A 15,863-nucleotide genomic window follows, 5' to 3' on the forward strand; every position below is an offset into this window, starting at 1 on the left:
CATCTCTTATTCCTATGGTGGAGAGGATGAGTAAATGGTTGCAATACCAGAAGGTACTTGTTGAGAGATTGCTCCAAAATTTTCCATCTGACAACACGGCCGGCAGAGTCCGTACTTCCTTAGGCAACCGAGGAAGGGAGAAAAGGTTAACACACAGCAGTTCCAACAAAGGCAGGGCAACACTCTCCAAGGCATGGGACACTTTCATGACAACCCGCCAGCAACCTCACCCTGAAGAGCTGCCTAGTGGTACAAGGAGGGAAAAGTTTTAGGAGATGGTGAAGGAATACATAGCAGACTGTGTCAGAGTCCGAAATGACCCCTCAGTGCCTTACAACTACTGGATGTCCAAGCTGGACACGTGGCACGAACTTGCGCTCTACGCTTTTGTCTAAGCGTGTATTTAGTGCTGCTGGTGGCATTATAAAATATAAGCGTATCCGCTTGTCCACTGGCAATGTTGACAGGCTGACTCAGATAAAAATGAACAAGGCTTGGATTGCCCCTGAATTCTCAACTCCACCAGAGGAGAGCTGAGCTGATGATGAACATAAAGGCAATTTCAATCTATCATTTATAATGTACTCAATCTACTGTAGTGTATTCCCATGCACCTTTCCCACCACAAAAAAGAGTATATGGTTGAACCTTGTTTTCTCCTCCTCCTCATCCAGATTGTATATATTCCCTCCACTCTAATTTTTTTTATAGGGTCAGCTCAACTGCATGACCTCAACTCAAATTTTTTTATAGGGTCGGCTGAACAGCATGCACTCGCATATAATGTTTTAGAGCACCAGCTCACCTGCAGGCACTCACAGATAATGTTTTACAGCGTCAGCTCACCTGAAGGCACTAGCATATAATGTTTTAGAGCATCAGCTGACCAGCAGGCCCTTGCCCCTATTTTTTAGACAGCAGGCCCTCACATATAATGTTTTTGTCACGACTGTGACTGATCCCGACAGGTCTGGGAGGAGAAGGTTGCAGCGACTTGCTACTCGCGATAGCTTGTGAGTTTGCTCCGTGGTTCAGGGTATGTCATCTGGGTTTTGCCTTGTGAACCTTTTTGTCCTGACTGGGAGTTTGTAGGCATCCTTCTCAGGTGAGTCCTGTCTGCCACTCCCAGCTACTATATTAGTTTCACTTTAACTTGCAGTCATTGCCAGATATAGTCCTTACTTCCAGTTCTATTCTGACCTTTGAAGGAGATCGTTTGATGGTGTTGCTGTGGAGCTCTTGTCTGGCGTGGACTGTCGTGATTGGGATCGCCTTCTCTGCTCGTGACTAGATAAGTCTATCTTTGATATAGTTTGTTTGTTGCTGTCTTCCCCTGCTGTTCTCCTAGACATGAGTGATGGTGACTAGTGCTCCCATCGGCCTTTCCCCACTCTAGGCTTGTTAGGGTGACTGAGGGTTTAGGCATCCTGCTCGCCGCACGGGTTCACACCCCGTCTAGGGTATCAGGGCAGACAGGTGCCAGCTTAGGGTTAGTCAGGGGTGGCCATACTATTCCCATCCGTAGATAAGGGTCCCCCTTCCCCTCCGTCTGGTGCGACACGACTGCTGCTGGGGTAGCGGTCGAGACAGTTTTACAGGGTCAGCTCAACTGCAGACCCTCACATATAATGTTTTACAGGGTCAGCTCACCTGCAGGCCCTCGCATATAATGTTTTACAGGGTCAGCTCAACTGCAGGCCGTCGCATATAATGTTTTTCAGGGTCAGCTCAACTGCAGGCCCCTGCATATAATGTTTTACAGGGTCAGTTTAACTGCAGGCCTTCGCATATAATGTTTTACATGGTCAGCTCAACTGCAGGCCCTCGCATATAATGTTTTACAGGGTCAGCTCAACTGTAGAACCTCGCATATAATGTTTTACAGGGTCAGGTTACTTGCAGGCCCTCACCTAAAATCTTTTACAGGGTCAGCTCAACTGCAGGTCCTCGCATATAATGTTTTACAGGGTCAGCTCACCTGCAGGCCCTCACCTACAATCTTTTACAGGGTCAGCTCACCTTCTGATGACAACAGCGAAGTCTTGCCTGTTGTTACTCTGGCACACATGGCTGACTTCATCTTAGGCTGCCTTTCCCACAACCCACGCGTTATACGTATTTTAGACAACACGGATTACTGGTTGTTCACCCTTTTCGACCCCCGCTACAAAGAGAACTTCTGATCTCTCATTCCTTTGGTGTAGAGGACAAGCAAAACAGTGCTATACCAGAAAGTCCTCGTTGAAAAATTGCTCCAAAATTGATAGTGCAAACATCCAAATGGATCGTCGCTGTCACAGGGATGTGCAATCGCCTAGAAGTTATGTAGAGTCAACAAAGCGGCAGCAGGCCCTCACCTACAAGTCCAGTCTCAGTAGTTAAGAGTCTGGTCAACACAATCCTCACCATGATGGCACACTGGGTGAACATTGTGGAGGCTGAAAGCAAGTTAGCTGACGGCACCAGACTTTCCCTCCAATAGATCCTCGTTAAAGGAATGTCACGGTAGGTAGGTAAGCAGGGAAATAACCAAACACAGGGAAAACAACGAGAACAATTTACTAATCCCAAAAGCTAGGGAGAAAAGGGTCACCTCCTAGCGATCCCTAAGGCTTTCCCTATACTGCTGTGCACATGTGCATACTCTTATGGTGGGTATGCACATGCCCTTGTGCCTGAGTCTATATACCCTGGGAAAACCCTGAGCAGTAGGGAAAGGGAAAGAGTCGACCTGCTTCTTCAAACAGGAAGAAGCAAGCATCTCCCTAGAGGCCTAGATAAAAGACACCAGGGGAAGAAACAGAGAGGACTTATCTTGATCTGAGCTGGAGCAGACGATCCACAACACATCCAAAGCCCACAGGAATGAACTATAACCCGCACAACAACTGGGAGGAGGAATAAATAGCCTCGCTAACAATCAACCCAGTACACCTGAAGGAAGGTGGATCCAGCTCAAACCCAAACCAAAACAAAGAGAAGAGTCAGACATGTGCAGCCAGCCTGGCAGATCTCCGCACATTCACAGGGCAAGGCGTGACAGTACCTCCCCTCTCTATGGGTGACCTCCGGACACCCCGGACCAACTTTATCCGGGTGTGCCCTGTGAAAGGCCCTCACTAGGCGGCTAGCACTAACATCAGAAGCCGCAATCCACATTCTTTCCTCAGGACCGTATCCCTTCCAGTGCACTAGGTACTGGAGGGAACCCCGAAGAACACGTGAGTCGAGAATCCTAGAGATCTAAAACTCAAAATTGCCATCCACCAGGACAGGGGGAGGTGGCAATGGAGATGGTTCCACAGGTTCCACATATTTCTTCAGTAAGGACCTGTGAAACACATTATGGATCTTCCAGGTCTGCGGAAGATCCAGACTAAACACCACCGGGTTGACCACAGCAGAGATTTTGTAAGGGCCAATAAATATTGGACCCAGTTTCCAAGATGGTACCTTGAGCTTAATGTTTTTAGTGGACAACCACACCGAATCACCCACACACAGGTCCGGACCAGTCATACGTCTCCTGTCAGCCATCCGTTTATATCTTTCACCCATCTTTTCCAAATGAACTTGGAGCTTCTACCAGATAGATGACAAGGCAGAAGAGAATCTCTCCTCTTCTGGCATTGCAGAAGATCCAGTCCCAGAAAAAGTACCAAACTGTGGGTGAAAACCATATGCGCCAAAAAATGGCAACTTATCAGTGGACTCCTGTCTACGGGTATTCAAGGCAAATTCGGCTAGAGACAAGAACGAGGACCAGTCATCCTGGTTCTCTGCAACAAAACACCTCAAATAGGTCTCCAGGTTTTGGTTAGGCGCTCTGTCTGACCATTCGACTGGGGATGAAAAGCTGAAGAGAAAGACAGTTGAATTCCCAGACGAAGGCAAAACGCCCTCCAAAACCTGGAAACAAATTGCGTCCCCCTATCAGACACCACATCAGACGGAATGCCATGTAGTTTTATAATGTTATCGATTAAAAACCCGAGCAAGAGTTTTGGCATTGGGCAAGCTAGGTAACGGTACAAAGTGGGCCATCTTACTGAAGCTACCACCAAAATTGCAGTTTTCCCAGAGGAAATTGGTAAATCGGTAATAAAGTCCATGGACAAATGCGTCCAAGGACGAGACGGGATGGACAAAGTAAGAAGGGATCCTGAAGGCAGAGTGTGAGCCACCTTCGCCCGTGCACAGGTCTCACAAGCTGCCACATAACCCTCCACACCCTTGCCAACCCTGGCCACCAGAATCTCTGGGAAATAAGATCTATGGTGGATTTGCTTCCGGGATGTCCCGCAAGGACCGTATCATGATGTTCCTTGAACACCTTGTATTGCAGTTCAGCAGGAACAAACAACTTGCCTGGAGGACAGGAATCAGGAGCCTCCTCCTGGGCCCCCAACACCTCCATCTCCAACTTGGGGTACAGAGCGGAAACCACCACCCATCAGCCAAAATCGGAGCGGGATCCTCCGAATCACTCCCCCCAGGAAAACTTTGTTACAACGCATCTGCCTTGACGTTTTTAACCCCTGTGCGAAAGGTGACCACAAAATTGAACCTAGTAAAAAACAGTGACCACCTAGCCTGTCTAGGATTCAGGCGCTTAGCAGACTGCAGGTAAGCCAAATTCTTGTGGTCAGTATATACCGTAATAGGATGAGTAGCCTCTTCCAACCAGTGACGCCATTCTTCAAAGGCAAATTTAATGGCCAGTAATTCTCTATCTCTTACATCATAATTTCTTTCAGCAGCGGAGAGTTTTTTGGAGAAAAAAAGCACACAGATGCCATTTGCTAGGGGATGGACCCTGCAACAGAACTTCTCCGACCCCCACTTCTGATGCATCAACCTCCACGACGAACAGTTGAGACACATCAGGTTGCTTCAGAATGGGAGCAGATGCAAAACATTTATTAATAGCAGAAAAGGCCTGTAATACCTAATCCGACCAGACAGAGAGGTCGGCGCCTGTCACAGATGAAGTTGCAGATAGCTGGAAGTTATGATTAAACGTCCGACTGGCTTGATCCCAAACTAAGGAGCATATAGGTGATCCCTATAAAACCCTAAGCACATACAAGGGTCTCAAAGGTAGACGATTGTATGCCCCTGTACCTAAGACTTTGTGACACCTGAAAACCCTATAATAGTGAGGGGACACGACCACCGTCTCCCTGCACTTCATACGGAGGGAGTCAGGGTCACCTAGAATCAAGCCAGCAAGGAAACACAATACATGAAAGGACTTATCTGAACAAGCAGCAGCAGAAGACTCCAGCAGTGAACACTTCAATCCAGGAAGTAGTATAAACCGCAAAGTGAGGCAGTATGGGAGGGAATATAAAGGAAAGAGGATTAGTCTAAATAGGTGACACCTGGGAGAAGAAAATGAGATGAGAAAGTGAAACTAAAACAAAGAACATCATGCAAGAGGTAGAGAAGGACGTCTGTCAGACCTTCTCACAGAAGTGGCGGTGACAGCGCCTTTTTTTAGTCATATCTGTCAAAGGTTTTACAATGGTGGAATAATTTAAGATGAATTTTCTGTAGTAATTGGTAAAACCCAAAAACCGCATCAGAGCTTTCTGAATCTCAGGCTGGTCCCATTCCAGTACCGCCCGGACCTTTTCGGGGTCCATACGAAAACCAGAGTCAGAAAGCAGGTATCCCAAAAACGGTAGCTCCTGGACAGCAAATACACATTTTTCCAATTTTGCATACAATTTATTCTCCCGAAGGATCGACAACACCTGTCTCACGAGATCCTGATGGGTCTCCAAATCGGGTGAGTAAATTAGTATGTCATCAAGATAAATAACAACAAACCTTCCCACTAAATGATGGAAAATATCATTGACAAATCGCTGAAAGACCGCTGGTGCATTAGTTAAACCAAAGAGCATGACATGATTCTCGAAATGATCTTCGGGTGTATTGAAGGCCGTTTTCCACTCATCTCCTTCCTTCATTCTGATCAAATTATAAGCTCCTCTTAAATCCAACTTGGAGAACACCTTGGCTCTGACAATTTGATCAAATAGATCAGAAATCAAAGGAAGGGGATACGGATCACGGACCGTAATAAGATTCAATTCCCGGAAATCCAAACACGGTCTAAGTGATCTGTCTTTCTTTTTTACGAAAAAGAAGCCGGCGGCCACAGGGGACTTGGATGGCCTAATATGTCCCTTTGCCAAACTCTCGGCAATATACTTCCACATAGCCTCTCTTTCGGGTTGGGAAAGGTTGTTTAGCCGAGATTTTGGCAGTTTAGCTCCAGGGATTGACCAGACAATCATATTCTCGATGGGGGGCAGCTCCTGAGCTCCACCCTCCAAGATTACCTCCGCAAAATCAGAGAGAAACTGAGGTAGGACCGTAGTTGACACCCCTGAGATAGAAGCACAGAGACAGTTGTCCGTACAAAATTCACTCCAGCTACTGATTTGTCTTGTTCACCAGTCAATAGTAGGGTTATGCTTTATCAACCATGGTAAACCTAGAACCATCGGAGCAGGCACGCCCCTCATAACAAAACAAGAAATGGACTCAACATGTGAATCACCCACCCTTAACTGAAAGTCATGAACGATATGAGTAAGACTCTTTTGTGAGAGAGGGGAGGAATCAATAGCAAACACTGGTATAACCTTTTCTAATGCGCTAGTTCTAAAACCAAAATTTTGGAGAAAATGAAAGTCAATAAGGTTTACCCCCGCACCACTGTCAACAAATACCTCAAAATCTAAATTTACGGAGTCTAGCGCCACCATGACAGACAGGAGGAAATGGGTATTGCAGGGAAAATGCATATTAGCTTGCTCAGACTCCCCATTCACACTACCAAGAGTCAGGGAGGTTTTTTCTTTCTCTTTATGTGAATACCTCCGTAGTTTTTCATTACCGTTTTGAGGTTTAACAAAAGGACATGCATAAGCAAAATGACCTTCTTTACGACAGTAGTAACATAGCTTATTCAGCTTCCTAAAGTTCCTATCACCTGAGCGAAAGGAAACCTGGCCCAACTGCATAGGCTCCTCTCTTGCCCCAGATTCAAATGTCCTATTTCCCCGGGGAATAGGTGGGACAGATCCACTTTAAGACGGGACCCCCCACTCGAGGGGAATCTTATACCTCTCTCTAAGACGTCAAAGACATGGCCGTCTCCAATGAATCGGGATATTCATGAAAAGCAAGGGCATCTTTCAACCTCTCAGATTGCCCCTGACAAAACTGACTCCGGAGTGCAGGATCATTCCACCCCGAGTCAGTTGCCCATCTTCTAAATTCTGCACAATATGACTCTGCAGTACGTTCTCCCTGTAACAAACTGCGCAACTTAGATTCAGCTTTAGAGACATGGTCTGGGTCATCATAAATCAATCCCAAGGCTCTAAATAATTCATCCACCGACCGGAGGGATGGTGAACCGGTCGGCAGAGAGAAAGCCCAGGACTGTGCATCCCCTTTGAGCAGAGATATAATGATCCCCACTCTTTGATTCTCATCACCAGATGACATCGGCCGCAGAAGAAAATACAACCTGCAGGACTCCCTGAACCGAATAAAGTCATCACTTCCCCCTGAGAACCTATCAGGGAGAGCGACTTTAGGCTCTAAGCAGACCTGATTTCCTCCAATGGCGCCAGACGCCAGAGCATTCTGACACTGTGCAACTGAACTGCGGAGATCAGCAACCTCCTGCGATAATCCCTGCATGCGATCAACCAAAGCATCAATAGCCTCCATTTCGCAAATAACAGGGAAATGACAGTTTTGCGTCGGGTTATAATGTTATGGTAGGTAAGCAGGGAAATAACCAAACATTAGGGAAACAGGAAGAAGCAAGCGTCTCCCTAGAGGCCTAGATAAAAGACACCAGGAGAAGAAACAGAGAGGACTTATCTTGATCTGAGCTGAGCTGAGCTGGAGCAGACGATCCACAACACATTCAAAGCCCACAGGAATGAACTATAACCCGCACAGGCCACTGGGAGAAGGAGGAATAAATAGCTTTGCTAACAATCAACCCAGTACACCTGAGGGAAGGTGGATCCAGCTCAAACCCAAACCAAAACAAAGAGAAAAGTCAGACATGTGCAGCCAGCCTGGCAGATCTTTGCACATTCACAGGGCAAGGCGTGACACGGAAAGTGTACTCAATACAATAACAGGGCCGCTTAGGAGTGCTGTATTGTTATTTATCGTCACTACCTCCCAGAGTCGGGAGTGGGTAATTGCCACGCGCCTGCTGCCTTCCTTGCATGTTTCTGCTTTAATAACTTGACCCACCCTCTCTGGGTGATTCACAATAAGGAAAAAATGGGGGCAAGGAAACAACAGCCAATCAGATTTCAGCCATTGACCTTGGATGTGATAGCCCTTTCTTAAACTCCCTCTCCGGCATCGAACCCTGATTCCCCGTTACCCGTGATCACCATAGTAGGCGCAGAAAAGAACATCGAAAGTTGATAGGGCAGACATCCAAATGGATCGTCGCCGTCACTGGGACGTGCAATCACACAGAGGTTATCTAGAGTCACCAATGCGACAGCAGGCCCTCACCCCTAAGGTTTTTGAGGGTCACCAGCAGGCCATCAATCATAATTTTTTAAAGGTGTGTATGATGCCCTCCTTTATGTGTAACAAAGGGTGTTTTGGAGTGCCGGTTCCTTGTAATTTCTGGCAGCCCTTTCACTTAGTGCACAGGCTTTATAAGTGTAGGAGTCCCACTTCCTGAACAGTCGTACCACAATGTGAATGAGGCCCTCCTTTATGTGATATACAGGCTGTTTCGGAGTGCCTCTTGCTTGTAATTTCTGCAGCACTTGCACTTTATATACAATTGAATATACAGGAAAGAATGTTCCCGAACTATTTTTCATGTAAAATAGATTTTTTGGGGGGCTTGTGCGTATTTTTGTCAGTCTGTTTAAGTGGCGTACAACTCGGACAACATGGTTCCCAGCAGCAACCTGGGAGTCCAAGATGCATCCAGACATCACCCCCATGCTGTTACCGATCCATTTCGGTGGTGTTTCTGTCATTTTCTGACCTTTTCCAATGGACCAGGCACCCTTCCCTCTTCAGAGCAGGGGGTGCCTGGTTGTCTCCCATTGACTTCCATTATACTCGGGTGCTCGGACGAGCACACGAATATAGCAATGTGTTCGGGCCGAACACCCGAATACTTTGGTGCTCGATCATCACTAGTCACTAGCCCTGTGACCAAGGAGCCACCTAGACTACTGAGTTACAGACCGTGAGCCCTTGACCAGGATGCCAGCCTTCTGAGAGAGAGAGGGACAGCTAGCTCAGGCTTTTCCTCAGCATCAAACCCTTCTACTGCCAGGGAGGAGACAGGAGAAGCCAGCCCTATGCCTCGCCTGTATTGTTTTGCACTTGAATTTCTCCAGTAAAGAAGCACCCTGGTTAACTGCAGACCCTGACTCTCTGGACTTATTTCCCATTGGGGTGCACCATGCTTTACCATCCCTTCCGGAGAGCAGCAACATGTGGTGACCCCTCAACGGTGTCCGGGGGGACCCAACGTAGCATTGGGACCACCCCAAACTCGGCTACTGCAATATGATATTACTGACAACACAAACACATGGAGTGTCTGTCACTGTTAAACTAAGCACAATGCTTTGTAAGGTTAGCTCACCCAAATGTAATACCTTTAAAGGAGTTGTGTCTAGAGTTGAGCGAACACCTGGATGTTCGGGTTCGAGAAGTTCGGCCGAACTTCCCGGAAATGTTCGGGTTCGGGATCCGAACCCGATCCGAACTTCGTCCCGAACCCGAACCCCATTGAAGTCAATGGGGACCCGAACTTTTGGGCACTAAAAAGGCTGTAAAACAGCCCAGGAAAGAGCTAGAGGGCTGCAAAAGGCAGCAACATGTAGGTAAATCCCCTGCTAACAAATGTGGAATCAGTCTTCATGTCATAGCAGAGAATCAGGCTTCACGTCACCCACCACTGGAACAGGCCACTGTCACACATTTAGGCCCCGGCACCCAGACAGAGGAGAGCGGTCCCGTAACAGAGAATCTGGCCTTATGTCAGCGCAGAATCTGTATTCATGTCATAGCAGAGAATCAGGCTTCACGTCACCCACCACTGGAACAGGCCACTGTCACACATTTAGGCCCCGGCACCCAGACAGAGGAGAGCGGTCCCGTAACAGAGAATCTGGCCTTATGTCAGCGCAGAATCTGTATTCATGTCATAGCAGAGAATCAGGCTTCACGTCACCCACCACTGGAACAGGCCACTGTCACACATTTAGGCCCCGGCACCCAGACAGAGGAGAGCGGTCCCGTAACAGAGAATCTGGCCTTATGTCAGCGCAGAATCTGTATTCATGTCATAGCAGAGAATCAGGCTTCACGTCACCCACCACTGGAACAGGCCACTGTCACACATTTAGGCCCAGGCACCCAGGCAGAGGAGAGAGGTCCCGTAACAGAGAATCTAGCCTTATGTCAGCGCAGAATCTGTCTTCATGTCATAGCAGAGAATCAGGCATCACGTCACCCACCACTGGAACAGGCCACTGTCACACATTTAGGCCCAGGCAGAGGAGAGAGGTCCCGTAACAGAGAATCTGGCCTTATTTCAGCGCAGAATCTGTCTTCATGTCATAGCAGAGAATCAGGCTTCACGTCACCCACCACTGGAACAGGCCACTGTCACACATTTAGGCCCAGGCAGAGGAGAGAGGTCCCGTAACAGAGAATCTGGCCTTATGTCAGCGCAGAATCTGTCTTCATGTCATAGCAGAGAATCAGGCTTCACGTCCCCCACCACTGGAACAGGCCACTGTCACACATTTAGGCCCAGGCACCCAGGCAGAAGAGAGAGGTCCCGTAACAGAGAATCTGGCCTTATGTCAGCGCAGAATCTGTATTCATGTCATAGCAGAGAATCAGGCTTCACGTCACCCACCACTGGAACAGGCCACTGTCACACATTTAGGCCCCGGCACCCAGACAGAGGAGAGCGGTCCCGTAACAGAGAATCTGGCCTTATGTCAGCGCAGAATCTGTCTTCATGTCATAGCAGAGAATCAGGCTTCACGTCACCCACCACTGGAACAGGCCACTGTCACACATTTAGGCCCCGGCACCCAGACAGAGGAGAGCGGTCCCGTAACAGAGAATCTGGCCTTATGTCAGCGCAGAATCTGTATTCATGTCATAGCAGAGAATCAGGCATCACGTCACCCACAACTGGAACAGGCCACTGTCACACATTTAGGCCCAGACAGAGGAGAGAGGTCCCGTAACAGAGAATCTGGCCTTATGTCAGCGCAGAATCTGTCTTCATGTCATAGCAGAGAATCAGGCTTCACGTCACCCACCACTGGAACAGGCCACTGTCACACATTTAGGCCCCGGCACCCAGACAGAGGAGAGCGGTCCCGTAACAGAGAATCTGGCCTTATGTCAGCGCAGAATCTGTCTTCATGTCATAGCAGAGAATCAGGCATCACGTCACCCACCACTGGAACAGGCCACTGTCACACATTTAGGCCCAGGCAGAGGAGAGAGGTCCCGTAACAGAGAATCTGGCCTTATGTCAGCGCAGAATCTGTCTTCATGTCATAGCAGAGAATCAGGCTTCACGTCACCCACCACTGGAACAGGCCACTGTCACACATTTAGGCCCAGGCACCAAGTCAGTGGTGTAGTACAGTCGATATGAACCACATGAAGTTTCACCAAATATCCAGTCTGCAGGTTTGCAATAGGGTCATACCAATGTACAGGAGCTGCAGCAATGATCACTTGTTAAATATAGTTCCATATATTCATAAGCTGTTAGCAGAGAGTCAGGACATGCTAAATAAACCTCTTCAAATGTGCTATTAGATAACTGAGGAAAGTTTTAACAGACAGAGTCTTTACAGTGGACTCTTCCAGAAAGCCCCCTGTGTATTCTGCTACTTGGTTTGGTCTCCTCAGTGCAGACATTTACTGTGAAGGAGGTAGGATCTCTGTCTAAGTTCTCTAAAGCTAAAGTTCATTTATCTATTGTAAAAAGTTATAATATATACCCATAATAATTCTGTAGAATGTAAAGAGGTGACTGTATGTTTTTTAGCAGCCTTTAAACCCTGCAGCACATGCTAGGCTGAGTAGATGATGTACAGTTAAAGAGACATGTGTTCTTCCTAAAATGGCTGCAAGACATGCTGTATTCCAGGTCACCCTGCTGCAATATCTTTGTAAATGATTTTCTCTTGTTCATTTTTCTGTATGCTTTGTTATATCCTGTAACATGTATGTGGGAATGTAATATAATGACTGCCTGTTATGATATAGGTGGGCTGGTGACCTGGCTGTATACCACATAGTGGCAGTGTTTCCCTGTTGTATTACAGGCTCCAGCCAAGTGCACTACACCTCAATAAAGCTTTAAACCACAGAAGACCTGAGTGTCGTCCCTTAGAGTCCACTTAGAGTTTATGCCTGGAGGAGCTGGTGACCGAGTGAGTGTGAAAGCTGGAGGTGTCGCAGATGGTGCAAGGAAAAGAGGGTTACATTTGGTGCCGTGACTCGGATGTCATCATTCTGCTCAAAGTGACCAGTGAAGATACCTAAAGTCACCAGTGTGCGAGTTCTGAGGTGATTGTGCAACGGCAGAGCTGCTAGGCGGCAGATTGACCTTATTAGCGGTTTATATCCTCTCAGGAATAGAAGATGAGTGGACGAGCCAGAGCCCGCGGAAGAGCACGTGCCAGGGAGCAGCCCAGCCAAGGACAGCCTGGACAGGAGCAAGAGGCTCAAGAACCTAGACGCATTGAAAGACCCCAGCAGCCACCAGCCGAGCCTTTGCTTGTGGGAAGAGGGCGCCAGAGAGGCCCGCCAGTAGTGGAGAGACCTCCGACTGATGTTCTGCAGCTTTCAGCTGGATTTCAGGACATATCCCTCGGAGAACGGGGTGGCCGCAGGCGTGACTTCCATGACCTTGGAGTGAACACCTTGCAGACCATTGAATAGAAATGTGAGACCTGTTTTTTTTTTGCACTGTGTGACAGGTTAGGGTTTAATCACAGAATCAGACTTCTATCTGCACTGTAGCGTGTGTCTTAGGTTTTTCTGAATGACACTATCAGTACCTTCAATGTAAGATATCCTTTTTGGGATAGATTTCAAGTAGGCCTCAAATACCAGAAACTAGTTATTTTGAGAATGGCAAATTTGGGAATGCTTTTTCAACCCAGAACAAAAAGTCTGCTTTGACGGTCACTACAAATAACTTGACCAGCTAAAACTGTGCAGATTTGGTTGAATAGAGATGTGAGACCTGTTTTTTTTTGCGCTGTGTGACAGTTATAAGTTTAATCACAGAATGACACTTCTATCAGCACGCTAGCGTGTGTCTTAGGTTTTTCTGAATGACACTATCAATAACTTCAATGTAAGATTTTCTTTTTGGGATAGATTTCAAGTAGGCCTGAAATACCACAAACTAGTTATTTTCAGAATGGCAAATTTGGGAATGCTTTTTCAACCCAGAACAAAAAGTCTGCTTTGACGGTCACTACAAATAACTTGACCAGCTAAAACTGTGCAGATTTGGTTGAATAGAGATGTGAGACCTGTTTTTTTTTGCGCTGTGTGACAGTTATAGGTTTAATCACAGAATGACACTTCTGTCAGCACGCTAGCGTGTGTCTTAGGTTTTTCTGAATGACACTATCAATAACTTCAATGTAAGATTTTCTTTTTGGGATAGATTTCAAGTAGGCCTGAAATACCACAAACTAGTTATTTTCAGAATGGCAAATTTGGGAATGCTTTTTCAACCCAGAACAAAAAGTCTGCTTTGACGGTCACTACAAATAACTTGACCAGCTAAAACTGTGCAGATTTGGTTGAATAGAGATGTGAGACCTGTTTTTTTTTGCGCTGTGTGACAGTTATAGGTTTAATCACAGAATGACACTTCTATCAGCACGCTAGCGTGTGTCTTAGGTTTTTCTGAATGACACTATCAATAACTTCAATGTAAGATTTTCTTTTTGGGATAGATTTCAAGTAGGCCTGAAATACCACAAACTAGTTATTTTCAGAATGGCAAATTTGGGAATGCTTTTTCAACCCAGAACAAAAAGTCTGCTTTGACGGTCACTACAAATAACTTGACCAGCTAAAACTGTGCAGATTTGGTTGAATAGAGATGTGAGACCTGTTTTTTTTTGCGCTGTGTGACAGTTATAGGTTTAATCACAGAATGACACTTCTATCAGCACGCTAGCGTGTGTCTTAGGTTTTTCTGAATGACACTATCAATAACTTCAATGTAAGATTTTCTTTTTGGGATAGATTTCAAGTAGGCCTGAAATACCACAAACTAGTTATTTTCAGAATGGCAAATTTGGGAATGCTTTTTCAACCCAGAACAAAAAGTCTGCTTTGACGGTCACTACAAATAACTTGACCAGCTAAAACTGTGCAGATTTGGTTGAATAGAGATGTGGGACCTGTTTTTTTTTGCGCTGTGTGACAGTTATAGGTTTAATCACAGAATGACACTTCTATCAGCACGCTAGCGTGCGTCTTAGGTTTTTCTGAATGACACTATCAATAACTTCAATGTAAGATTTTCTTTTTGGGATAGATTTCAAGTAGGCCTGAAATACCACAAACTAGTTATTTTCAGAATGGCAAATTTGGGAATGCTTTTTCAACCCAGAACAAAAAGTCTGCTTTGACGGTCACTACAAATAACTTGACCAGCTAAAACTGTGCAGATTTGGTTGAATAGAAATGTCAGGTCTATTTTTTAGGCGCTGGGTGACAGGCTCAACTTGCCCCTGATGTAATATATGGCCAAAAAATAACCACACTGTTGATGGTTAAATGCACTTGGGTGACACAGGCTCAGCCTGCAGCTGATGTAGTATATGGCCAAAAAATAATCAGACTGTTGATGGTTAAATGCACTTGGGTGAAACAGGCTCAGCCTGCAGCTGATGTAGTATATGGCCAAAAAATAACCAGACTGTTGATGGTTAAATGCACTTCGGTGACACAGGCTCAGCCTGCAGCTGATGTAGGATATAGCACAAAATAACCACACTATCGATGGTTAAATACACTTGGTGATAGCTCGTGCTGGCGCACCACAAGTCACAAAATGGCGGCCGATCACCCCAGAAAAAAAGTGATCTAAAAACGCTCTGGGCAGCCTCAAAAAAGTGAGCAAGTCAATAATAGCACTTCAATGATCCACAGCTGCAGATCGATCACAGAATGAAGTCTTTTGGAGGAGTTAATCTGCCTAATCTCGCCCTAACGTCGCAGCTGCAACCTCTCCCTATACTGATCATAGCAGAGTGACGTGCGGCGCTACGTGACTCCAGCTTAAATAGAGGCTGGGTCACATGGTGCACTGGCCAATCACAGCCATGCCAATAGTAGGCATGGCTGTGATGGCCCTTTGGGCCAAGTAGTATGATGCTTGTTGATTGGCTGCTTTGCAGCCTTTCAAAAAGCGCCAAGAAAGCGCCGAACACCGAACCCGAACCCGGACTTTTACGAAAATGTTCGGGTTCGGGTCCGTGTCACGGACACCCCAAAATTCGGTACGAACCCGAACTATACAGTTCGGGTTCGCTCATCCCTAGTTGTGTCACTAGAATATGACATGAAAGTCAGATAGTTGTGAGCTCCACCTCTGAGATCCGCACCTATCTTCAGAACCGAACCCCAAAAGTGAAAGACATAGCGGCACATTCATTTAAATACCTGGTTTGGAGATGCGACTTTTGTTTCTGAGCTGCCACCAATGTCTAAGATGAGACAACCATAGGCGTGCACACGGGGTTTGCCAGGAAGCG

The sequence above is a fragment of the Bufo bufo genome, chromosome 7, assembly GCF_905171765.1.
Source record: "Bufo bufo chromosome 7, aBufBuf1.1, whole genome shotgun sequence".
In the NCBI taxonomy this organism is placed as follows: Eukaryota; Metazoa; Chordata; class Amphibia; order Anura; family Bufonidae; genus Bufo; species Bufo bufo.